The sequence below is a fragment of the Heptranchias perlo genome, chromosome 6 (assembly GCF_035084215.1).
Source record: "Heptranchias perlo isolate sHepPer1 chromosome 6, sHepPer1.hap1, whole genome shotgun sequence".
NCBI classification, from domain to species: Eukaryota; Metazoa; Chordata; class Chondrichthyes; order Hexanchiformes; family Hexanchidae; genus Heptranchias; species Heptranchias perlo.
This window is the reverse complement of record NC_090330.1, coordinates 78,446,640-78,473,314: the sequence shown is the minus strand read 5'-3', so window position 1 is coordinate 78,473,314 and position 26,675 is coordinate 78,446,640. Positions and strand designations below refer to the sequence as shown.

At 47.7% G+C, this 26,675-nt stretch overlaps 2 long non-coding RNA genes across 3 annotated transcripts in view; one reads left to right on the top strand and one right to left on the bottom strand.

Moving 5' to 3' along the window:
* LOC137323071 (uncharacterized) overlaps nucleotides 1–26,675 on the bottom strand; it is a 494,135-nt gene that overhangs the window by 450,974 nt on the left and 16,486 nt on the right. The gene's annotated exons all lie outside the window — the stretch shown is intronic.
* Nucleotides 24,295–26,675, top strand: part of LOC137323073 (uncharacterized) — a 35,892-nt gene continuing 33,511 nt past the window's right edge. The window contains exon 1 of the long non-coding RNA XR_010963293.1: nucleotides 24,295–25,140. This is a non-coding gene — a long non-coding RNA (uncharacterized lncRNA). The remainder of the gene's footprint in view (nucleotides 25,141–26,675) is intronic.

Genomic DNA, 26,675 nt, shown 5'->3' with positions numbered 1-26,675 from the left:
CCATAGCGAGGTGTTTGTCCTCATTGATGACATGTTGAAGGCTGCGGAGAACATGGCGTAGTTTCTCCGCTCCGGGGAAGTACTGGACGACAAAGGGTACTCTGTTGGTTGCGTCCCGTGTTAGTCTCCTGAGGAGGTCTATGCGATTTTTTGCTGTGGCCCGTCGGAACTGTCGATCGATGAGTCGAGCGTCATATCCCGTTCTTACTAGGGCGTCTTTCAGCGTCTGTAGGTGTCCATCGCGTTCCTCCTCGTCTGAGCAGACCCTGTGTATTCGCAGGGCCTGTCCATAGGGGATGGCCTCTTTGACGTGGTTAGGGTGGAAGCTGGAAAAGTGGAGCATCGTGAGGTTGTCCGTGGGCTTGCGGTAGAGTGAGGTGCTGAGGTGCCCGTCTTTGATGGAGATTCGTGTGTCCAAGAAAGAAACTGATTCTGAGGAGTAGTCCATGGTGAGCTTGATGGTGGGATGGAACTTGTTGATGTTATCGTGTAGTCTCTTTAGTGATTCCTTGCCGTGGGTCCATAGAAAGAAAATGTCGTCGATGTATCTGGTGTATAGTGTTGGTTGGAGGTCTTGTGCAGTGAAGAAGTCCTGCTCGAACTGGTGCATGAAAATGTTGGCGTATTGGGGTGCGAATTTGGTCCCCATGGCTGTTCCGTGTGTTTGGGTAAAGAACTGGTTATCGAAGGTGAAGACATTGTGATCCAGGATGAAGCGGATGAGTTGTAGGATGGCTTCCGGAGATTGGCTGTTGTTGGTGTTGAGTATTGATGCTGTCGCAGCGATGCAGTCATCGTGGGGGATACTGGTGTATAGTGCCGAGACGTCCATCGTGGTGAGAAGTGTTCCTGGTTCAACTGGTCCGTGGGTACTGAGTTTTTGTAGGAAGTCTGTAGTGTCGCGACAGAAGCTGGGGGTTCCCTGTACGATGGGTTTCAGGATGCCCTCGATGTATCCAGAGAGGTTCTCACACAGGGTTCCGTTGCCTGATACGATGGGACGTCCGGGTGTGTTGGCTTTGTGTATCTTTGGGAGGCAGTAGAAGTCTCCCACGCGGGGATTACGTGGGATGAGAGTGCGTAGGATGCTTTGAAGGTCTGGATCGAAGGTCTTGATCAGTTTGTTGAGCTGGTGGGTGTGTTCTTTGGTCGGATCTGCGGGTAACCGTCTGTAGTGTTCCTGGTTGTCCAGTTGTCGGTATGCTTCTTTGCAATAATCTGTTCTGTTCTGTATGACTATGGCTCCTCCTTTGTCCGCTGGTTTGATGACGATGTTGCGGTTGGTCTTGAGAGCGTTGATGGCGTTGCGTTGTGCTCGGGTGACATTCTGGACTGTCTTCTGAGTGCGGCTGATGAATCTGGCATTGACGCATTTCCTGACAGCTTGAGCATACATGTCCAGCTGAGGGCAGCGACCCTCCGGAGGAGTCCAGTTTGACTCTTTCCTCTTCGGTTGCTGTACCGCGGATCCCTCTGTCTGCTGTTCCGGATCGTCGATTGTCTCATTGGGTTCGCTGCTGAAATCTTGGGGTTTGTGGTAGAATTCCCGGAGCCTCATTCTCCTGATGAATTCCTCTGTGTCCGCCGCGAGACTAGTGGGGTCCATTTTGGTAGTGGGGCAGAAATTGAGCCCTCAGCTGAGAACTTCGATTTCGTCTGGTTGAAGGGTGTGGTCGGATAAATTGACAATAGCCTTCCCTGTGGTTGCAACCGTGGTACCAGGGGAAGCTTGGTCGTTGCTGGTGGTGATGCCGAGTTTCTCAAGCTTCCTGCTCTTGGTTTTCATGTAGGCAGCGTAGTTCCGTTGCCTCGTCTGTTTGGCGGTATAACGTAGCTGGTCTGCTGTGTCCTGAGTACAGGTTGAGAGTATGGACTCTATCTTGGTTTCGAGGTTGTGGCGTCTGCTGTAGAGTTGGTGTATGAGATGGTTGCGGAGTGTGCGAGAGGTACGGCGGCAGAGTCTCTCAGCGTAATCCGAGTTGTATGTGGACTTGAGTGGGTTCGTGATCTGGAGTCCTTTCGGGATCTTGTCTGCTTTCTTGCAGCTCTGTAAAAACTTGATGTCTGTGTCTAAATGCGCGATCTTCTTGGATATCCTTTCCACTCTGAGCCGGCAGTTTGTGGTGTCGATGGTCGTCATGATGTGGAGATGCCGGTGATGGACTGGGGTTGACAATTGTAAACAATTTTACAACACCAAGTTATAGTCCAGCAATTTTATTTTAAATTCACAAGCTTTCGGAGACTTCCTCCTTCCTCAGGTAAATGTTCAGGAGCTCCTTGAAGCCTACGCATTTATACATATAGAACAATACATGGTGTTTACAGACTGCCCCTGCAACTGCCCGTTGCCAAGGCAATCACCGTGTTCAGACAGAGAGGTCTGTCGGCCTTCGAGACACACGACAACGCAAAATCGTCGAGCAGAAATTGATAGCCAAGTTCCGCACCCATGAGGACGGCCTCAACCGGGATCTTGGGTTCATGTCACGCTACACGTTACCCCACCAGCGAACAAATGTTATCTGTTTTTAATATAATGGGTCATTTGCTGGCTTTCTCTGCCTTCCGGATGTTTCTGCCTCTCTCTGTTTTTTTTCTCTGTTTTTTTTCCCTGTTTGTTTTTTTGTTGAATGTGTATTCGGGGGTTCTGCAGGTGACACCTCTCTGTCTGAACACGGTGATTGCCTTGGCAACGGGCAGTTGCAGGTGCAGTCTGTAAACACCATGTATTGTTCTATATGTATAAATGCGTAGGCTTCAAGGAGCTCCTGAACATTTACCTGAGGAAGGAGGAAGTCTCCGAAAGCTTGTGAATTTAAAATAAAATTGCTGGACTATAACTTGGTGTTGTAAAATTGTTTACAATTCTCTTGTGAAGACAGATGCGGAATATTCATTTAGTACCTCAGCCGTGCCTTTGCCTCCACAAGAACATCTTTTTTGTCCCTAATCAGTTGCACCCTTCCTTTGACCACACTTTTACTATTTATAAGTTTATAAAAGACTTTTGGGTTACCTTTTATGTTAGCCGCTAATCTATTCTCTTAGTCTCCCTTTGCCCCTCTTATTCCCTTTTTTAGATCTTCTCTGTACTCTATTATGAACCTTATATTTGTCATAAGCCTCCTCGTTCAGTTTCATTTTAATTTTTATGGGGAAAAATTCGATAAGGGTCCGTTTTGGGCAGTGGTAACGCGATGTGCTACCGCCCCGCGCCTGACAGCCCCTGCGCAGGCAGGACGCATGTTTAGACCCAAGGGAGCACTTACCTGCAATCAGCGTTCCTTTCCAGGCCTTGCAGGAGGAATCAATGCAATTCACACGTTCCACCACCAGAGGGAGCTCAATCTCTTAAAGGGAGGATGTTTCTTAGAAATCTCTTAAAGGTAGCTGGTACCTGTTTTTTGCTGAAAATTACAGTCTACTGTCTGCATGGAGTCTGAACAGAGATCAGACATCGCACATGTAAAACACAGATGCAGATCCCATCCCTATGTTTACACACTGATGAGTTATGTTAAAACATTGAATAAAAGTCGCGCACTACTAAATCCCACATCCTCCAATCTGTACACCAGACCTCACCAATCTGCTGATCTGAGTTGGTACCAGGTCTGCGAGAGTGCATGCACCAAGGTTCCCTGCTGATGCACTAGAGACCTTGGGCGCAAGAGGTGGACAGAAGGAGGGACATCCTATATCCGCGGGGGGTGGGGGCAAGAGGCCCTCCAGACATATACTCAAAAGGCAGTGGGAGGCAGCGGGGGATGAAGTCAATGCCAGGCGCACAGCATCATGAACATGGATGCAGTGCAGGAAGAAGTTCAATGCTTTGACATGAGTGGGCAAGGTGAGTGAGGTCAACTGTCAAGTGGCGTCTCCTACCAACTGCACCACACAATACACCCCCCATCACCCACATACCAACAAACTCTTTCCATCAGTACTCAACTCTTCCAACCAGATGCTTCCTCTCACGCTTACACATTACCACTTTTTCAAGCCGCCCACCCACAACTCACAGGCCACACACACTGGCAGCTATTTAACATCACCCACATCCCGCTTTCTTGCAGGAGAAGGTGGCGCACATCAAGAGGCAGCAAGTGGCCGTGGCATTCAGCCCCTCGAGCCTGTTCCACCATTCAATGAGATCATGGTGGACCTGTGACCTAACTCCGTATACCCAACTTAGCCCCATATCCCTTAATACCCTTGGTTCACAGACATCTATCAATCTCAGATTTAACATTCACAAGTGAGCCAGCACTAACTGCCATCTGCAGAAGAGCGTTCTAAACGCCTCCCACCCTTTGCGTGTAGAAGCATTTCCTAACTTCACTCCTGCATGTCTTGGCTCTAAGTGTTAGGCTATGTCCCCGCGTCCTAGTATTGAAGTCCAGGCAACCCCCAAAAACAGTTACAAATGTCTCGGTAGCCAGAGGCAATAATCCAGCCACTAACCAGTAAATCCTGCATGGTCCCTTTAAATAGCACTGGTGGGGCACTCTAAGACATGTTCAGATGGTCGGGGTTAAGACTGTGCATTGAATTGAGCATTAAGTCCCAAAATGGTGTCTATCACTTTAAATCAGCGTTGCACACTGATTGAAGCCATTTTCTCCCTACTTTACATGATTCTAGCGTTCGTTATCTGCGCCTGTGCAAACTCCTATACCAAGATGGTGTCTGGAGCACGTCATGCACGAAACGTGCATGCGCATCCAAGACGCCATCTTGGATGTTGGAGAGGCTGTGTAGCGCCGAAACAATGGGCGCTACACGGCCCAATTTAGTGCCCTATATCTTTAGTCATCCAGGGAGCCCTAGCTTTCTTTTCCCCTCATGGGACTGTGTCTACTCTGTACCTGAACCAACTCCTCCTTGAAAGCCTCCCATTATTCAATTACTGTTTTGCCTACCAAATTTTGATTTCAATCCACCTGGCCAAGATCCCTTTTTAACTCACTGAAATTAGCCCTCCTCCAGTTAAGTATTTTCACATTTGATTGTTCCTTGTCCTTTTCCACAACTATTCTAAACCTAAATATTATGATCACTGGTCCCCAACTGGTCCCCCACTGAAACATGCTCCACCTGCCCCACTCCATTCCCCAGAACTAGATCCAACACTGCTTCCTTCCTCATTGGGCTAGAAACACACTGTTCAAGAATATTTTCTTGTACACATTTCAGGAATTCCTCCCTCTTTTTGCCCTTTACACTATTACTGTCCCTGTCTATATTGGAATAATTGAAGTTCCCCATTATCACTACTCATATCCATATGCAACCTGCTCTTAACTAATGTGTATATGAAGCGCTCCATAATGAAGGCAGCACAAATAATAAAATATGAACGTTTGATTCTATAACAAAATCCAAAATAGCAACAGCAAAAGGAACCTTAATGGATGAGACATCGCAGCATCAAATGAAATAATATCTCAGGGAAAAATTAACTATTATGATTTAAACCCTTACAGCCAGGTTATAAGTACAGTGTTGGCCAGGATACTGGGAGAACTCCCTGTTCGTCTTCAAATAGTTTCCTGGAATCTTACACATCCACCCAAACACGTAGATGGAACCTCAGTTTAACATTTTATCTGAAAGATATCACCTCCAACAATACAGCATACCCAGAGAGGTGCACTGTATCAGCTTCAATTATGTGCTCAATTCCTGGAGTGAGACTTCAATCCACACCCTGCAAATTCAGATGCAAGAGTGTAAGGAATGGAGCCATGCTGACACCTTAGCCTGTACGTGGTGGTGCCCACATCACCATTAGCAGCCACCAGATAAAAGCAGTATTTATTTGTAAAAGTTCCAATAATGATCTATATTGCTTTCACATATATTTTGTTGAAAGAGAATTTGTTCTAACTTTTAAATGTCAGAAAACAGATCAAGACGAAATATCTGTCTGACAGGAAATACAAATTAAATTCCCAGTAGGGTCAGTATTGAGAGCTTCTAGTGCCAAAGTACATCATATTTGTGCCAATACTGCATAAAAGGACTAATAACTGTACAAGCGGTGGTTCACATTCAGATAGCCTTTATGCCAATAATGTTCACAGTCTGTGCTTGTTGTTTACTACAATGCACTGAGCTGTGCCAAATTATTGTGCCAGAAATATGGTCAGTGCCAAAACTACAAAAAAAATGACAGTACTTTATTAGTAGGATGCCAAATCGATAGTCTCTGCCAAAAACACTGGACAAATACTGCAGTGCATAGGGTTTGGCACTGGCCTTTCAGCTCTGTGACCTCGGTTCAAATTCAGACCCGTTTCTACTAAGTGTGATGGGAAGAAGAAGGAAGGTCAGGGCTGGGGAGGAACATGGATTCCTTGTGGGGCCTGGAGGACCACTCCTGAGCAGCCCAAACCCCCTGACTGCCATTTTAACTCCGGTTGGGCAAGCTGGGTTAAAATCAGAGCTATGTTGGTAAATGCAACAGTAAATCTATGTCAACAACTTCCCACAGAATGAATAATCAGAAATATGTTTCTTTTTGGTGATGTTGGTTGAGGGAGAAAGGTTGATCAGGATGGACAGACGAAAAAGGACACGAATATGCAACGGGTTCATCAAACCTGTCCCATCTCAACAGGGTGCAAACTATATGCACCATCACCTCTCTCCACCCTTGTCACTCAATTTCCTGGAAAAGGCAAAAAGACAGAGAAAGAACTCTAGACCAATTTAAGAAAAAACTCTGGGAAATTGCTCTCTGACCACCCCCAAATGCAATCAAAGAAGCTCCAGGAAACCAGGGAGACAGATATCATTAATCCCAGTTAACACTGGGAGCACACCCTTCTCTTCAAATAGTTCCATGAGGTATTCAACATCTGCATGAACAAGATTCAGTTTAGCATCTGCATCAGAAGGACAGCATCCCAAAGAACAGCACTCCCTCAATACTGCACTGGAGGGTCAGCCTAGATTCTGTGCTCAAGGCTTGAAGTGGGGCTTGAACCCATAACCTTCTAAGCCAGAGACAAAACTGAGCCAGGCTCAGTCTTGTCTGATGGGAATGCAGGTTGGAGAATCGGCGCTACAGTGTTGTAGCCCTGTCTTCGAACTGCACTTCAATTGAAAGAGGATCCCCAATGGGACCAGTGAATTTAATCTACAGTGTTTTCCAGGAAATGTGCCATTATTAACCATTAACTTCCTGTTTCCATTGAATTGGTTGGGATAAACCACAGCTGAATTTATAAAACTAAAAGCAGGTCTGAAATGAACAAGTTGGAAGACCCATTATTGGTTGGCACAATGGGTGATCTGCTGACTGAATTCAAATTTCAAGTTCCAGTCAAAAAAAATGATTGCATTGCCAATGTTTGCCCTACAACATAAACAGGGACTAATAATCCAATAGCAAACGTCCCATATTATCAGGGGCCGACAAATCACCCAAGATGAGCAATGCATCCTAATACGGATGCCACTATAAGGCCAAGCTGCATGCAAAGGTTATTAAACCCCCGCAAAATATTCAAATTGGGTCGTTGCCACACCTATTTGGAAAGGGTATTGATGGCAAAGCCAACAGGAAAACAAAACCGTGGTACCACTGACCCCATGTCCATTGCCACCTTTGGCCCGTGCCTGGTGCCCCTCCCCCTACATGCCTGACAATCGCTCAGCGCAGAATGAGCAGCCAGCAGCCTAACTGGCAGCTCTAACCTTTAGTTCCAGCCCGGGTCATCCCATTGTATCATAAGTGACGCACCCCAAGTGCCAGAGGATTATGGAAATGAGCTGCCTTTGCGTTATCAGATGAGGCCAGCTCACTTATGTGCCTGAGCAGCGCAGTGCTATGAGCTCGATGTTAGCAGGGCTGCGGGGGGGCTATTGGGCGCGTGGGTAACGCGCCCAGTGAAATTAGTCTGCCCCCTGCGCGATCGCAGCCTAATTGGATCCACTTACCTGGTCTTCCGGGTTCCCCACTGCTGATCTGCGCGTCGGGCGGGCTGCGCATGCGCAGTAAGGTCTGTCAGCTGGAGGAGCTCTATTTAAAGGGGCAGTCCTCCACTGACAGATGCTGCAACAAATAGAAAAAATTACAGCATGGAGCAGCCCAGGGGGAAGGCTGCTCCCAGTTTAATGATGCCTCACTCCAGGTATCATTAGATGGGGTGAGGAGGAGGGGGAAGACAGAGATCTTCCCCCCAGCGGGCGGGAGGAAGCGGCCCGCCTCTGCCACCAGGAAGTCCTGGCTCGAGGTGGCAGAGGAGGTCACCAGCACCACCAACATATCGCCCACCTGCATACAGTGCAGGAGGCGCTGCAATGACCTCAGTAGGTCAGCCAAAGTGAGTACACTGACTCATTCCCCTACACTCCGTCTGCCACATCACCGCCCCCACCCCACATCTCCTTCTGCACTGCCAACACTACTCTGTCACATCACCCCTCATACCCACTCAAACCTCATCCTCATCTTACCTGCACTTACCCACCTCGCCAGTACTCATCCCACCACTACCACTCAACCCAATCCTCATACAATCTCATGGCTCTATCTCATACTCACCCTCTCATGCATCTCTTTCACAGTCAGCCTCACTCAACCTGCCACTACCTGTGCTGCAGCCACAGGGCATGCATCACACATGTGCAGTAGGCAGCGTAAGGCAAACGTGTCGTGAGCATGAAGGGGATGCACAAGGGTGTTTGAGGGTTTGTCGTGGTTTTTACTTATATTGAATTTCTGACCAACTCACATTACATATTATATTGGCACCACTACTGCCATGTCTTTGCGAATCTTGTCTGGTTTGTGCAATAATGCCCTTTCCTGAGGATCACAATGAAGACCCACAACTGATGACACCCATTGTGTCACTGCAGAGTGGTGTAGATGTATTTGCAGGGCTCTTTTGTGCAGACGTCGGCAATGTCCCCGGTGGCACCCTGGAAGGATGCGGAGAAGTTGTTGAGGGCAGTGGTGACTTTGACAGCGACAGGTAAGAAGATGGTGCTCGGGACAACCGGGAGCAGCTCGGCATGAAGGAGGCTGCAGATGTCCACGACTACACGTCGAGTGACTCGGAGCCTCCGTGTGCACTGCTGCTCAGAGAGGTCCAGGAAGCTGAGCCTCGGTCTGTGGACCCTGTGGCGATGCATCTCTCTCTGCGGTAGCCCTCCCTCCTGCTGTGCAGGTGGATGTGTCACAGCACTCTGTTGTGGAGCCCCACGTGTCAGAGGTGAACGGCTTGGCCGGCGAGGCTGGTGATGCTGTTCGCCCTCCGAGGAGGTCATGACTGCAGCTACGGCGGCCCCCGTCCGTAAGATGTACATCTGAGGGGGTCCGCAAGGTAGGTACAAGTCTCTGGACCCCGGGGTAAGTGTGCAAGTTGGTGAATTTGATTGTCAGGAGGAGGGTGGTGGAGGCCAAACTTTGTCCCAAGTGACAGAGTGGCCTCCTGCAATGAGTGAGGGTCTCCCCCCGCCCCCCCCACCTGTCAAATGGACCTTTGCAGCTGCCACAGGCTGACAGCTGCAACACGTCCATTTCAACTGGGAGTGTTTCCCCCTTTATGGGAATCAATCCCAGTTGTCTATAAAATCCCACCCCTCCTTACATATTCACTTAATCAGGTCAGTTAATGACCTGAAATACCTACGTAAATACTTTCAAGTGGCACCCCGCTGGCTTTAATTGCCTGCGGGAGTCCCACATGCGGGGGCTGCGCGCGCACGCCGGCGCGTCTGTGGGGAACCCGGAAGTGGGAAGGTTGGAGCCGGGCTCCCAACCCGCTCCGGGATTCCCAGATTTTTGGAGCCCCCCCGCCAGGAACGCACCCGATAGCGGGTGCTAAAATGAAGCCCTATGTGCGTGCCGCATTATCAGCTGTATGGCGTTTACAGCAACACACATTCTAAACTGGAGACAGACACTGGATCGAGTGTTTAGGCGGTTTAATAACAGAAGTTTGCAGCTGCACCTCCTTCCAACCCTGTAACATTGCCCCATCTCAGCACATTTGTTGTCAAAAACCTCATCCATGCCTTGGTCACCTCCAGACTCAACTATTCTAATGCCCTCCTGGGCGGCCTCCCATCCTTCATCCTTTCAGCTCAAGAAAAATTCTGCAGCCCATCCAAAGCTCTGCTGCCCATATCCTTACTTCCGTTCAACTATCACCCTGTACTCGCTGACCTACATTGGCTCCCAGTCCCCCAGTGCCTCCAGTTTAAAATTCTCATCCTAGTGTTCAAATCCCTTCATGGCCTCCCTACCTCCAACTTCCTGTAATCTCAGTCCTACAACCTCTGAAAATGCTGCACTCCTCCAACTCTGGTTGCTTGTATACCCTCCAATCCCTTCGCCCTATCATTGGCAACCATGCATTCAACCGTCTTGGTCCTATGCTCTGGAATTCACTCATGAAACCTCTCTGCCTCTTCATCTCTCTGTCCTCCTTTAAAAGATCTAAAAAAGGGAATAAGTGGGGCAAAGAGAGACTAAGAGAATACATTGGCGGCTAACATAAAAGGGAACCCAGAAGTCTTTTATAAACATATAAATAGTAAGAGGGTAGTCAAAGGAAGGGTGGGACCAATTAGGGTCAAAAAAGGAGATCTTCTTGTGGAGGCAGAGGGCATGACTGAGTTACTAAATGAATACTTCGCATCCACCTTTACAAGAGAAGAGGATGCTGTCATTGTAGCGGTAAAGGAGGAGGTAGTAGCGATGTTGGATAGGATAAAGATAAAGAGGAGGTACTTAAAAGATTGTCAGTACTCAAAGTAGAAAATTCACCCAGTGCAGATGGGATGCATCCGAGGTTACTGAGGGAAATAAAGGTGGAAATTGCAGAGGCTCTGGCAACAATCTTCCAATCCTCCTTAGATATTGGGATGGTGCCGGAGGACTGGAGAATTCAAAATGTTACACCCCCGTTCAAAAAAGGAGAAAGGGATAAACCAGGCAATTACAGGCCAGTCAGCCTAACATAGGGAAACTTTTAGAAACAATAATCCATAGGAACATAGCAACAGGAGTAGGCCATACAGCCCCTTGTGCCTGCTCCGCCATTTGATAAGATCATGGCTGATCTGTGATCTAACTCCATATACCTACCTTTGGCCCATATCCCTTAATACCTTTGGTTGCCAAAAAGCTATCTATCTCACATTTAAATTTAGCAATTGAGCCGTTTGCGGAAAAGAGTTCCAAACTTCTACAACCCTTTGTGTGTAGAATCCAAGAGAAAATTAATTGGTACTTGGAAAAATATGGGCTAATAAATGAAAGTCAGCACGGATTTGTTAAAGGAAAATCATGTTTGACTAATTTGATTGAGTTCTTTGATGAAGTAACGGAGAAGGTTGATGAGGGTAGTGCGGTTGATATTGTCTATGATGCGGTTGAGACCTGGGGGTGCACATATACAAACCTTTTAAGATGGCAGGACAAGTTGAGAAGGCTGTTAAAAGCACATTTGGGATCCTGGGCTTTATTAATGGAGGCATAGATTACAAAAACAAGGAAGTTATCCTAAACCTTTTTAAAACACTGGTTAGGCTTCAGCTGGAGTATTGTGTTCAATTCTGGGCACCAGACTTTAGGAAGGATGTCAAGACCTTAGAGAGGGTGCAGTAGAGATTTACTAGAATGGTACCAGGGATGAGGAACTTCAGTTATGTGGAAAGACTGGAGAAGCTGGGGTTGTTCTCCTTAGAACAGAAAAGGTTAAGGGGAGATTTCAATAGGGAATTGGCTAAATACCTGAAGGGAAAAAATTTACAAGGCTATGGGGAAAGAGCAGGGGAATGGGACTAAGTGGTAGCTCTTTCAAAGAGCTACAGGCATGATGGAAATCATGCAAATATGGGCCTGGATTATATCTTGTAGCTGGGAAGAGAGCCAGGTGAAGTTAATTGGACGCAAAATCTGGAAGTGAAGTTAGCGGTCCGAATCTGCAATCGCAACTTAATCGAAGCAATAAATTTCTTCTTCTGGGTTTCTCGTCTAAAAATTGTGATGCGGCCATAACGCGCGATCTGAAGTCCACTATTTAAAGGGCCAATGCAAAAATGGAATTTGGAGGAGAAAGGAGGAAGTGAAGCCATGGATTCACATAGAACAAGCCCAGCACTCAGATTCACAGATGCATCATTTGAAGTACTGCCGGGTGCAGCAAGGACCAGGAGGAAAATAATTTACCCCAGCAATAGGAGGAAGAAACCTGGTTCTGCCACCACGAAGGCGTGACTGGACATGGCTGAGGAGGTGAGCAGTAGGAGCACGATGCCCCGTTCTTGGATGCAGTACAGGAAGCGCTTTAATGACCTAACCAGGTCAGGAAAAGTGAGTACAGTTGCTGATTCACCTAATTTCTGTGGTGTACAACACCCCACCTCTCACTCTGCCTTGCCAAGCGTACTTTATCACATCATACCTCACACCCATTTAAATTTCAGCAGCACCCATTCTTCACTTTCTACGCACTTCCTCACCTCCCCATCTGTCTATCCATCACTGCCACTCACCCCAATCCTTATGCAATGTCCTGCATCTGTCTGATTGTCACCCTCACCCATCAGGTGGATACGTGACCTACAGTCACTCACAGTTCTGTTCTTTCAGCCCTTGTAGGAGAAGAGAGCCCAAAAGAGGGAGAGAACTGGAGGTGGCCCTCCACAAATGGTGGAGCTCACAGATGCAGAGCAGGATGCCATGGAGATTAGTGGCACATATACATTCCTCTCAATCAGAAATGGAGAGACTGAGAACTCGCAGATGCCCGGTGACACCTTTTACACACATGATGACTTTATTTCATCAATGACTGACTGAACTATAAGAAGACTATCAGAGAGCAAGTTATTTTCTTAATGGCGAGAGACTGGAAAGTACTGCAGTACAAAGGGATCTGGGGGTCCTAGTGCAAGAAAATCAAAAAGTTGGTATGCAGGTGCAGCAGGTGATCAAGAAAGCCAACGGAATGTTGGCTTTTATTGCTAGGGGGATAGAATATAAAAACAAGGAGGTATTGCTGCAGTTATATAAGGTATTGGTGAGACCGCACCTGGAATACTGCATACAGTTTTGGTCTCCATACTTAAGAAAAGACATACTTGCTCTCGAGGCAGTACAAAGAAGGTTCACTCGGTTAATCCCGGGGATGAGGGGGCGGACATATGAGGAGAGGTTGAGTAGATTGGGACTCTACTCATTGGAGTTCAGAAGAATGAGAGGCGATCTTATTGAAACATATAAGATTGTGAAGGGTCTTGATCGGGTGGATGCAGTAAGGATGTTCCCAAAGATGGGTGAAACTAGAACTAGGGGGCATAATCTTAGAATAAGGGGCTGCTCTTTCAAAACTGAGATGAGGAGAAACTTCTTCACTCAGAGGGTGGTAGGTCTGTGGAATTTGCTGCCCCAGGAAGCTGTGGAAGCTACATCATTAGATAAATTTAAAACAGAAATAGACAGTTTCCTAGAAGTAAAGGGAATTAGGGGTTATGGGGAGCGGGCAGGAAATTGGACATGAAGCTGAGTTCGGATCGGTCATTGCCCTGTGGGTGGCGGAGAGGGCCCAGGGGCTATGTGGCCGGGTCCTGCTCCGACTTCTTGTGTTCTTTAGATTTGTGGTTGGGATCAGATCAGCCATGATCTTATTGAATGGCGGAGCAGGCTCGAGGGGCCAATTGGCCTACTCCTGCTCCAATTTCTTATGTTCTTATGTTCTTATGTTCTAAGACTGAGTATGGTGATTGGCAAGATTGTTACTTTGCCATTGCTAATTCATATTGCTTTCTTTTGTCTTCCAGGGCCTTCATGCATATAAGAATAATCTGTGGGGATTCAGGACAACGATTCCTCATAGGACTTCATTCCTTCTGAGGGTGTACTGTCACAGGACATACAGCCATGCACCAGCGCAAATAATCGCACTTCAGTGGGTCCTGTTAGTTGGGATTTCACTTGTTGATACACAACTCACAAGTGATGATGAACAGACAGTGGTGGCAGGGGCAGCTGTGGAGAACCCACATTGGAGGGCGCACTCCTCTCCAAGCTCTGCTCACCTGGACACTGATACTGAACCCTGGGGGCCATCGTTGAGAATGAGAATGATTGAGGTAAAGCTGCACCTTTGCAAGGCACTGGAAAACGTGCCTCGCACACTCTCCACAGTAATGGAGGGCGTGGAGGAGTCCAACATCGCAGGTAATTGCGAGAATGTCTGCCTCCATGGACCTTCAAGCACGGCTCTCAAATAAGTCTGTGCAGGCCATGACCACGGCCGTGCAGACTTTGGAAGCCAGCATGTCTGCCGCCTTAAACAAGATGACAAATATCTTACCATGGCCTTACAACGCGTCATTGATCTGCACCAAGCTGATCTGCAGTGGACTGGCCCAGGAGAGGGATAATGGTGAAAGGGGACACGGAAGTGGGAGCTCCACTCAACGCACTCCCACATCTCACCCGTTGCCCCCCCCCACCCCGCCCCCAACCAGTACCTGACATGCTGCCTCCTCTCCCGATGGCCGAGTCTGCCCTGCACAGGTGCAGCAGTCTTTGGCAGGGTCCACACGGGTTCCAAAACCCAGAGATCATAGGCCAAAAATCATCTCAGCGATCAGGGCAGGGATCTGAGCAGCCTGACACTACCTCTGCTGAAGCCACAGGGGATGTACCATGTAGAAGTGGTAGGAAGCGTAAGTACAAGTAATTGTCATTCACCAAGATTATGCACAAGGGCATTTGGAAAAATGTTATGTTGTCAAGTTTCCTTTTTTTATATTGGCACAAAAATTTATTGATTAGCATCACTTCCACATCTTGCCCATTATTGCGTGCCAAGTTCCAACTCACCCTTCCATTTGTTTCATTTTAATTACAAATACACGACGGGACCCATTGGGTGGATGTGAATGGGTGTATGTGTGGTTGAAGTGGGGATTGTTTTGTGCAAGTGAGGGGGTGGCGTGGGGATTGGTGTTGGTGGTGGTGGGAGACGGCTGGAATATTTTAATGTTTTGTTTTTCCCACTCTAACTAAGAGAACCTGTGAGATATGAGGGCATCCCTGGCATACCAGGCAGCAATGTACGCGGCTGGTCTGGCAATGGGTTCCCCATCTTTATTTTGCTCATCATCCTCCTCCCCCCTCCTGTTCTTCATTGTTGTCGTCATCAGAGGTGATTGACGAGCGCCTTCACATCCTCCACCTCTAATCCTATGTTGTGCAAGGACGCAGCACGCCACTATGATTTTGGACACCCTCTTTGGCGGGTACTGAAGGGCACCTCCAGACCTTTCCAGGAACCTGAATCACATCTTCAACATGCCTATGGTTTGCTCAGTGACACTCCTGGTGGTCATGTGGCTCTGGTTGTATCATTCTTGAGCCTCGTTGGTGGGGTACCTCACAGGTGTCATGAGCCAAGTTTGCGGGGGTACCCCTTGTCTCCTATGACCAGCCCTTAAGTCTGTCTCCTGGTTGGAAGAGGTCTGGAATGTTGGATCGTGCAGTATAAAGGCATCATAACAGCTGGCAGGGAATCTGGTGCACACCTGCATGAATCTCTTCTTATGGTTGCACACCAGCTGTGCATTGATAGAGTGAAACCCCTTGCAGTTGATGACAATCCTTGATTCATGTGGTGGTCTATGGATTGCGACGTGTGTGCAATTGATGGCACTCTGTACCTGTGGGAAGCCAGCCAGAGAGTCAAAACCAACTGTCCGCTCATTCTGGCTATTGTCGTCATGGGGGAAGTTCACATAAGTAGACGCCCTTGCAAATAACCCATCCGTCACCTGCCTTATGCATTTATGTGCAGTCGACTGAGACACCCTTGAAATGTCTCCGGTGGCGCACTGGAAGGAGCCAGAGGCAAAGAAATTGAGAGCAATGGTGACTTTTACCAATGCATGGCCACCAGGTCCAGCAGAGAGCAAGGAGGCTGCAGACATCTGCGATCACCTGCTGGCTCAATCTGAGCCTGGGTAGGAAGGGCTCTTCAGATAGGTCCAGGAAGCACAGCCTCTGCATGTAGACCCTTTCACGTGAATAGTACCTCCTGCGACCTCGACCCTGCTGTTGCTTCCCTCTCTGCTGTTCTCCACTCAACTCCCCTCTCTGCTGTTCTCCACTCAACTCCCCTCTCTGCTGTTCTCCACTCCAGATCCAAATTGTGCAGCTCTGTCTTGTGCACCTGCAGATCCCAACAGAGCATGACGTTGCTGCGGTGCATGGTCATTGTCTTCCTCCTCCGATATCCCCACGAATACATCCATTGCGCCCCTCCCTCGCCCATCCTGATCTTGTCAGTTTCAAAGGCTCCAATGTTTTGAAAAAGCTGTATCAACACAAGAACTCTCTGCCAAACATTTGCCAGGGAGAACTGAGGCACCAGCTATAATAACTAAGCTTTTATTCAAATGGGGCAATCACAACTTTAAATACCCACATGAACCGTGGCTCATTCTCGTCTCTGTTTCACTGGTCAGATTCATGAGTCCTGGTGAAACCCGTACTGGAGACGTTAAATTTAAAGGTAAGTAAAATTCAATTGAAAAACACCGACTTAACGTCTCATAAGGACGTTAATTGATGCTAAAACTACTCGCCCGCCTGAACTAATTAACTTCCCGACTGTAGCGAGTAGGTTACTCGCACGCATAGAAACACGCCTCCGTCAAACCTGGAAGTGGGCATGTTAGAGTCGGATTGCAGTAACGACCCACCCGCCCCCAACCCACCCATTCTTGGGAGTTAAAACTCCTCCCATGGTGTTAGATTAAGGCTGCCTGTTCCAGCTTAATAAAAGTAGAGAGCCGTCCCTCAGTGGCCTAGAATCATAGAATTGTTACAGCACAGGAGGCCATTCGGCCCATTGAGCTCCTGCCGGATCTTTGTAAGAGCAATCCAGTTTGTCCGATTCACCTGCTCTTTCTCCGTAGCCCTGCAAATATGTATCCAATTCCTTTTTGAAAGCCACGATTGAATTTGCATCCACCACCCTTTCAGGTAACGCATTCCAGATCATAACTACTCACTGCGTAAAAAATCATTCCTCATATCGCCTTTGGTTCTTTTGTCAATCATCTGGTTCTCAGGTTCTCAACCCTTCCGCCAATGGGAACAGTTTCTCTTTATTTACTTTATCGAAACCCGTCATAATTTTGAACACTTCTATCAAATCTCCTCGCAACCTTCTCTGCTCTAAGGAGAACAACTCCAGCTTCTCCAGGCTAACTGAAGTTCCTCATCCCTAGAACCATTGTAGTAAATCTTTTATGCACTCTCTCCAAGGCCTTCCTAAAGTGCGATGCCCAGAATTGACACAACACTCTAGGTGTGGCTGAACCAGTGTTCAACAAAACTTCCTTGTTTTTGTACTCTATGCCTCTATTTATAAAGCCCAGGATCCCATGTGCTTTTTAAACCGCTTTCTCAACCTGTCCTGCCACCTTCAAAGATTTGTGCACATATACCCACAGGTCTGTCTGTTCATGCACCCCCTTCAGAATTGTACCATTTTGTTTATATTGCCTCTCCTCGTTCTTCCTGCCAAAATGTATCACTTCGCACTTATTTGCATTAAATTTCATCTGCCATGTGTCTGCCCATTTCACCAGCCTGTCTATGTCCTCCTGAAGGCTATTACTATCCACCTCACTGTTTACACTCCCAGGTTTTGCATCATCTGCAAATTTTGAAATTGTGCCCTGTACACCCAAGTCCAAGTCATTAATATATGTCAAAAAAAGCAGTGGTCCTAGTACCGACCCTAGGGGAATACTGTAAATCTACCTCCAGTCTGAAGAACAACCATTCACCACTATTCTCTGTTTCCTGTCATTTAGCCAATTTTGTATCCATGCTGACACTGCTTATTAGAGACCAAAAAGGTAACCTATGTGTGGAGGCGGAAGATGTTGGTATGGTTCTTAATGAATACTTTGCGTCTGTCTTCCCAAAAGAGAAGGACTATGCAGACATTGTAGTTAAGGAGGAGGAGTGTGAAATATTGGATGGGATAAACATAGTGAGAGGGGAAGCATTAAGGGGATTAGCATCTTTGAAAGTTGATAAATCAGAAGGGGCGGATGAAATGTATCCCAGGCTGTTAAAAGAAACAAGAGAGGAAATAGTGGAGGCTCTGACCATCATTTTCCAATCCTCACTGGAAACAGGCATGACGCCGGAGGATTGGAGGACTGCTAACGTTGTACAAAAAGGGAGCGAGCGATAGACCAAGTAATTACAGGCCAGTCAGTCTAACATCGGTAGTGGGCAAATTATTGGAATCAATTCTGAGGGACGGGATAAACCGTCACTTAGAAAGGCACGGAGTAATCAAGGACAGTCAGCATGGATTTGTTATGGGAAGGTCGTGTCTGACTAACTTGATTGAACTTTTGAGGAGGTAACAAGGAGGGTAGATGAGGGCAGTGCATTTGATGTAGTCTACATGGATTTTAGCAAGGCTTTTGACAAGGTCCCACATGGCAGACTGGTCAAAAAAGTACAAGCCCATGGGGTCCAAGGGAAAGTGGCAAGTTGGATCCAAAATTGGCTCAGTAGCAGGAAGCAAAAGTTAATGGTCGATGGGCGTTTTTGTGACTGGAAGGATGTTTCCAGTGGGGTTCCACAGGGCTCTGTACCAGATCCCTTGCTTTTTGTGGTATATAGTAATGATTTGGACTTAAATGTAGGGGAAATGATTAAGAAGATTGCAGATGACACCAAAATTGGCCATGTGGTTGATAGTGAGGAGTAAAGCTGTAGACTGCAGGAAGATATTGATGGACTGGTCAGGTGGGCAGAAAAGTGGCAAATGGAATTCAATACAGAAAAATGTGAGGTAATGCATTTAGGGAGCGCAAACAAGGCAAGGGAATACACAATAAATGGGAGGATACTGAGAGGTGTAGAGGAAGTGAGGGACCTTGGATTGCATGTCCACAGATTCCTGAAGGTAGCAGGACAGGTCGATAAGGTGGCTAAGAAGGCATATGGAATACTATCCTTTATTAGCCGAGGCATAGAATATAACAGCAGGGAGGTTATGCTGGAACTGTATAAAACACTAGTTAGGCCACAGCTTGACTACTGCACAGAGTTCTGATCACCACATTACAGGAAAGATGTAATTGCGCTAGAGAGAGTACAGAGGAGATTTATGAGGATATTGCCAGGACTGGAGAATTTTAGCTATGAGGAAAGAATGGATGGGCTGGGGTTGTTTTCCTTGGAACAGAGGAGGCTGAGAGGTGATTTAATTGAGGTGTACGAAATTATGAGGGGCCTCGATAGAGTGGATAGGAAGGACCTATTTCCCTTAGCAGAGAGGTCAATAACCAGGGGCATAGATTTAAAGTGATTGGTAGAGGATGAGAGGGGAGCTAACGAAAAATGTTTCCACCCAGAGGGCGGTGGGGGTCTGGAACTCACTGCCTGAAAGGGTGGTAGAGGCAGAAACCCTCAACTCATTTAAAAAGTATCTGGATGTGCACTTGAAGTGCCGTAAATGGCTACGGACCGAGTGCTGGAAAGTGGGATTAGGCTGGGTGGCTCATTTTTGGCCGGTGCAGACACGACAGGCCAAATAGCTTGCCCTAAATTTTCTATTATTCTATGATTCCATTGCCCCTTTTATTCCATGGGCCTTAATTTTGCTGACAAGCCTATTATGTAGCACTTTATCAAACACCTTTTGAAAGTCCATATACATAACATCAACCACATTGCCCTCATCAGCCATCTCTGTTACCTCCTCAACAAACTCAATCAAATTAGTTAAACACGATTTGACTTTAACAAATCCGTGCTAGCTTTCCTTTATTAATCCATACTTGTCCAGGTGACTATTAGTTTTGTCCCAGATTATCGTTTCTAAAAGCTTCCCCACCACCGAGGTTAAACTGACTGGCCTGTACTTGCTGGGTTTACCCTGACACCCTTTTTTGAACAAGGGTGCAATTCTCCAGTCCTCTGACACCACCCCGTATCTAAGGAGGATTGGAAGATTATGGCCAGTACCTCTGCAATTTCCACTCTTACTTCCCTCAGCAACCTAGGATGCATCCAATCCGGACAGGGTGACTTATCTACTTTAAGAATAGCCTGCATTTCTAGTACCTCCTCTTTGTGAATTTTCACCCCATCCAATATCTCAACAACCTGCCCTTTTACTGTGACTTTGTAGCCGCCTCTTCCTTGGTAAAGACAGATGCAAAGTATTCATTTAGTACCTCAGCCATGCCCTCTGCTTCCATGCATAGATCTCCTTTTTGCTCCCTAATCAGCCCCACCCCTATTCTTACTACCCGTTTACTATTTATATTTCTATAAAGGTTTTGGGATTCACTTTTATGTTGGCCACCAGTCTATTCTCATACTCTCTCTTTGCCCCTTTTATTTCCTTTTTCACTTCTCCTCTAAACTTTCTATATTCTGCCTTGTTCTCACTTGTATTATCAACCTGACATCTGTCATACAACCCCTTTTTCTACTTCACCTTACTCTCTATGGGGGAAAAATTGGATAAGGGTCCATTCTGGGCAAGGGTAGCGCGATGCACTACACCCCGCGCCCAACGGACCCTACGCAGGCAGCACGTGAACTTCGTGCTGCCTGCTACTTACCATGATATCTCCGTGCAGCAAGCGCAGCCCTCAGTGCTGAGAAGCTGCACGGAGAATAAGGAAGTTGGAAATGGGGCGTGCACAGCGCACGTCATCAGCAGCTTGCACTACATAAAGGTGCAGGCACATTTTCAATGGCAGATACACAGCCAACTAGGAGAAGGGAGAATGCCTTCGCGAGTCGCTGCACCAGCAAGAGAGTGGGCTCCACGATTCTCAGACGATGCTCTGGAGGCCCTGGTGGAAGGCATGGACCAAAGGAGGGCAAGCATGTACCCGCAGGGTGGCCGGAGACCCTCCAGGCGACAGCTACGTAGGCATTGGCAGGCCATGGCACAGGAGGTGAATGCTAGGAGCATTGCACCACACACATGGGTGCAGTGCCGGAAGAAGTTTAATGATTTGACACGAGTGGTCAAGGTGAATGAATGCAAGTGTCAAGTGGCACATCCTACCAACTGCACCATTGCTCCACGCATCACACTCCCCGTCACCCACCCGCCAACAAACACTGCCCATCCATACGCAATGCTGCATCTCACCCGCACATAGTACCACACTTGCAGGCCACACATCCACCACTCACAAGTCACACAAACTGGCAGAAATTCGACCATGACAGGCACATCACCCACACAACTTACAGGACACTCAATGACACACTGTCCTCTGTCTTGCAGGAGAAGGTGGTGTATAACACATGGCAGCAGGAGGGACCTGAGGCTGGAGGGGCATGTCTGCATGTCCTCACCCCCCTAGAGGAGACGGTGCTGCGGATCATTGGGCAGGCCGTCGCTGCAGCCGTTACAACGTGCCACGCTGGAGATCCCTCTGCATATCTAATGCTCCTTCTCCTTTTCCACATCTCCCTCCTCCCATAATCTTTTCTGACTCATGTGCTGCACATGCTATCAGCACACACCTCTTACTTGCTCCTCTCCCCACTCCACAACTCAACCTGTTTCCCTTTGTCTTTGCAGATACCCAAGAACACATGACAGCACCCGAGGAGGAGGAGGAGGAGGAGGACACTGAAGCCACACCATCACTCGATCTGACACTTGCTTCCACCAGCTCAGAGACTAACACTCCACGTCCTTTAGAGGTTAGGTTAGAGGTGAGACACAGAGCACAAGTGCGCATGAGCCGGGGTGGGGGGAACGGATACCACAGGAGCCAGCTTGCCGGAGGGTGAGGTCACTCACTAATTCTGCTGCAGAGGAGTCAGATGAGGACGTCGATGGGCCAGGCTACAGAAGACGGCTGATGGGCGTACACCAACAAATGCTTGGGGCACTGGAAAGCCTGCGCACAATGAGAAGGGGCATGGAGGAGTCCAGCTCCAACTTGGCACAGGGCTTTGTGCAGAGCTTGGAGCCCATCCTTTCCAACATGGAACGGGTGGTCACCTCCATCAGCGCACCTGTGGAACCCACCATGATGCAGCGTCTGATGACTGATGTCACAGCTTCCATTGCAACACAAACATCTGCCATCCAAGGTCTGACTGCTGCATTTGCAGCTCAGACTGCTGCCTTGGAAGCTCAGGCTGCTGCTATTGTGGCTCTGGGGACCACTGTGGAATGGGGCTTCCAGGGCGTCACAGCACTCCAGCAATCCGTTCTCCAGCTGATCACCAGGATTGGTGAGGCACCGCCCTGGGAGAGTGGCAGTGGCGCCATGGCAGTCGGACCTGCTGTCCTCTCTCAGAACGAGAGCATTCCTGCTCACGCCCCTGCTTCTCCGTCAGTGCCCCTGTTGTTGCCTCTCAGCCAGCCAGGCCAGACTGCTGCAGCTCATGCTGCGATGGTGCAGTCTGAAGCCGGCCCCTCCAGGACCAGAGCTGCTCGTGGTCATCCTTCAAGGCCATCTGGACGTTCCTCCATTGAAGGCCAGCAGCCTCCCACCACCCATGCTCCAGCCACTGGGGAAACACCTCATAGGAGCACTAGGATAGGTAAAGGCACATGAACAACAGGCACTGAGGGAATGCACAAGGGTGAATAGTTCTGTTATGTTTGCATAATTTCATTTATTAATCCATAAATGAGAGTTTGATTTTGCATTTGGTGGTGGTTTTTATTTATGCAATGAGCTGAGAGGGACACCAATGTGTAATCAGATGGAGGGCGATTTGATTGTCTTGTGGGAGCGGAAAGGTGGGGAATGTAGGACTGTTGGTGAGTTGGGGGATGTAGTTCCAATTATTGAGTGGGCACGGATCAGGTGAGCACGCAGAGCCCTTGCAGACAAGGTATGTGGTTCCTGCTGCACCCTTGCGTCTTCCTCCACCTCTTCCGGCTCCACCCCCTCCTCCTGCTCCTCCTCAGCTTCTTCCTCTTCGTGCTCCTTCGCCTCTTTCTCCTCAGCCTCCTCCTCCTCCACTTCTGGCTCAGGATTTTCTGCAGTCATTGGTGGCAAAGGCTGGTCCCTCATGATGGCGAGGTTGTGCAGCATGCAGCAGACCACCACGAATCTGGCCACCCGCTCAGGTGAGTACTGCAGGGCTCCTCCAGACCGGTCCAGGCAGCGGAAGCATTGTTTGACTTGCCAAGTCGGATGAAAGATAGCTGGCACGTTGGACTGCCGGATGACGAAGGCGTTGTGACTACTCCCAGAGTAGCGGACATCGACCTCCAAGATGCAATGCCTGTGGTCGCACACCAGCTGCATGTTGAGGGAGTGGAAGCCCTTTCGGTTGACGAAGACGGCTGAGTTGATAAGCGGGGCATGCAGGGCAATATGTGTGCAGTCAATGGCACCCTGCACCATTCGGAAGCCAGCAATGCGGGCGAAACCCCTTGCTCGCTCGTTCCGATTGTCTCTGTTGAGAGGGAAGGTGATGAACCTGTTCCTCATCTGGTACGGTGCGTCTGTGACCTCCCTTATGCAGCAGTGCACTGCATACTGCGAGATGTTGCACATGTCACCAGCAGAGGCCTGAAATGCTCCTGAGCCGTAAAAATTCAGTGCCATTGTGACCTTCACAGCCACAGGCAATGCTGTCCTCGCCCTGCTCTGAGGCTGCAGTTGTGGCCGCACCAGTTGACAGATCTCGGTCACGGCTTCCTTGGTGAACCTCAGGCATCAGATGCAATCCTCCTCGGTCCTGTTGAGGTAAGAGAATTGATCCCGGAAGGCCCTCATTGGGTCGGGCCTCCTGCTCAGTGCCCTGCGCCTCCTCGTCCTCTGTCTTCTTGCAGCTTGACCTGCTGGGCGTGGCCTCTCTGCATGCTCCCAGTCATGCTCAATGCCCAACGGGAGCCCTAGCAGACCGCCCATGGTTGGCAGGAATGTTGTTCCACCAGGGTTGTAACTTTCCGACCCGTAAGGCAGTACCTTCATCGTCGCTGGGTCAAAATTCTGGAACTCCCTTCCTAACAGCACTGTGGGAGAACCGTCACCACACGGACTGCAGCGGTTCAAGAAGGCGGCTCACCACCACCTTCTCAAGGGTAATTAGGGATGGACAATAAATGCCGGCCTCGCCAGTGACGCCCTCATCCCAGGAACGAATAAAAAAAAACTGCCAACGCACTCTGAAAGTAGTGTAGGAACACTCAATAAGAATAGGGAGCTTCAAAAAACACTTCCTACTCCACCAGCAGCCAGAAGCAATAATCCAGCAACTAACCTGCAACACCTGCATGGTCCCTTTAAATAGCACTGGTGTTGGGTCCTTCAGGCTGTTAGCGTGGATTTTGGACTGTTGAATTAAAGGCAACGATGAAGTGACTAAGGGGTACATGACAGTGGTATTTACCCTAAAACCACATTGAAATGCGCTTTGTGTAGATTAGACTAACCTTAATTAAAGGCTTAAATATAACGCTTGACTACTAATAAAATGGACACTATTAAAACAAAATGGATTCTATTAACAAAGGGACACTATTAAATAAAATGGATTCTATGACTGTGGGAAAGACAGTTAAAAGTGTTGAGTTTGTACATTCCAGAACTGGCTTGCAGTCTGAGAATACAATGGACATTTCATAACGAACTGATAAAAACTATAGCACCAGACTGCATAAAACAAAGGCATGCTGTCTTAAGGTGATAACAGTTCTTCGGACTTAACTGGGTAATGCGTAAGCAGTCTGTTGTTGCTATGCAGACTTAATTGGCTAATGTATAAACTGTCCGTTGTTGCTGTGCGGACTTAATTGGTTAATGTGTGTAATCAAGATTTATGATGTAAAAGCTACTGAAATCTGTATTTCAAAGGTATAAAAAAGCATGACAACCATTTTAAAGTTGAGAAGGGAGCTGCGGTGTTGCGGACTGCCCAGCCTTCTCCCAAAGCTTTGTCCAATAAACTGCATGTTGAATCTTTAAGTCTGACTCCGAGTGGTGATTTTTTCCCACAACAAATGGCGTAGTCGGCAGGATCTCACTACTGGTGAGCTGATCGGTTGGCCTCGATCAGCGAACTGGAGTAGAGATCATTGAACTGTGGGAGTCAGACTAAGCCAACAGTGCAGTTAACACGGGGGGGTAAGTTAAGAGAATTTATGGGACTGTTGGGTATAACTAAGAGCTGGTTGATTGTGCTGATCGACTAAGGACAAGGAAGTGTCTCTTTTGTATTCTGCCTTAGACTGGCTGTTAAGAGGGGAGATCCCCCACGCGAAGGTCAGGATTTTGAAGTGGATACAAAAACAGGGGCACTTGTGATTGTGAAGCACGAGCAACCAGAACCATCCGGTACCAAACTCTGTAGTGGCGAACAAACGCAGAGATTAGAGCATAAGTTAAAGCATAAGTTGATTTACGATGTGTATTGTCTGATCATACAACCTAGAACCGAACCCCATGGGAGGAAACACATTATCAAACTGATAATTGTGACCGTGAGTATATAGTTGCAACTGAGAGTAAAATCTGGAGTGGAGTTCAGGCTGGGAGTTAAGAAGGTTTAGAAAGTTTGGGAGGGAAAAGGAAATCTGGCGTGACCGGCAGTGACCGGTGATTACGGCTGGCTGTACACCAGCACATACCGACAGTGATCGGTGATTAAGTACCGGCAAGTCCCGGGGCCAGGACCCGAAAGTTGAAAGAAAAGAAAATCCGGCAAAAAAAAAGCCGGGACCCGAATGAAAGATATAGCGAGAGGCTGATATATCAGAAAAGAAAATCCGGTGGTTAAACCGGGACACGGAAGGTTCAAGTGAAAAGAAAACCCGGTGGTTAGACCGTGACCCGAAGGATATAGCGAGAACAGAGCACGATAGGAAAGATGACAAGTGAACAACCTAGATGGGGACCTGCAGGTTCCCTCATCGAGAAGTATATGACAGACAGACACTCATTAATTAAACAGATGCAAAAGGATGGCTGGGATATTTCTCAGACCTTAGAACAACAGAGAAAGTGGATAGATAGGGAAAAGAAGGATAAAACAAAAAAGGCAGGAGTATTACTAGTCCACCAACTACCTGGACTAATAGGACAAGTAGGCACCTCCACTAGAAAGTGGAGCGAAGATAAGGATAAAATTAGGGAATTAGAAACTAGGATAAGGGAATTAGAAAAAAGAATCAATTAAAATGTTTAAAAGACAGAGACCTGGAAAAGAAAGGGTGTACTGTCTCTTTAAAAAGCCTGTCCTGATTGTGAGTGTTTTTTTTTTTCGGTGTTGTGGGCCACGCCCCTTCTTACTGCGTCTTACGTGTTTATGTATTTGTTTTGTCTTGTGTTTAATTCTGAGATTGCTGAATTAAAATTGGAGTTATTGAGGTTAAGTGACCTATTAAATTCTGGTTCTTATAAAATGTGGGCATGTTAAATTCCAGACATGGGATCTTCTAAAAATTGGCATTTTGAATTTTATCTTGTGATTGGCTGTGGTTAAAAAAAGGGTTAAAAAAAAATAACGGGACAGATAAAAAAAAGCTATCTGGTATCACCGTGATAGGAAAAGTCGGAAACCTGGAACAGCTCAGAGAGTTGGTTATAATCAAACCCACTAAAACTGTGTGAAAAAAAAAATGAATTGGAAAGCTATAGTTGTGTATGACGAGCAAATTATA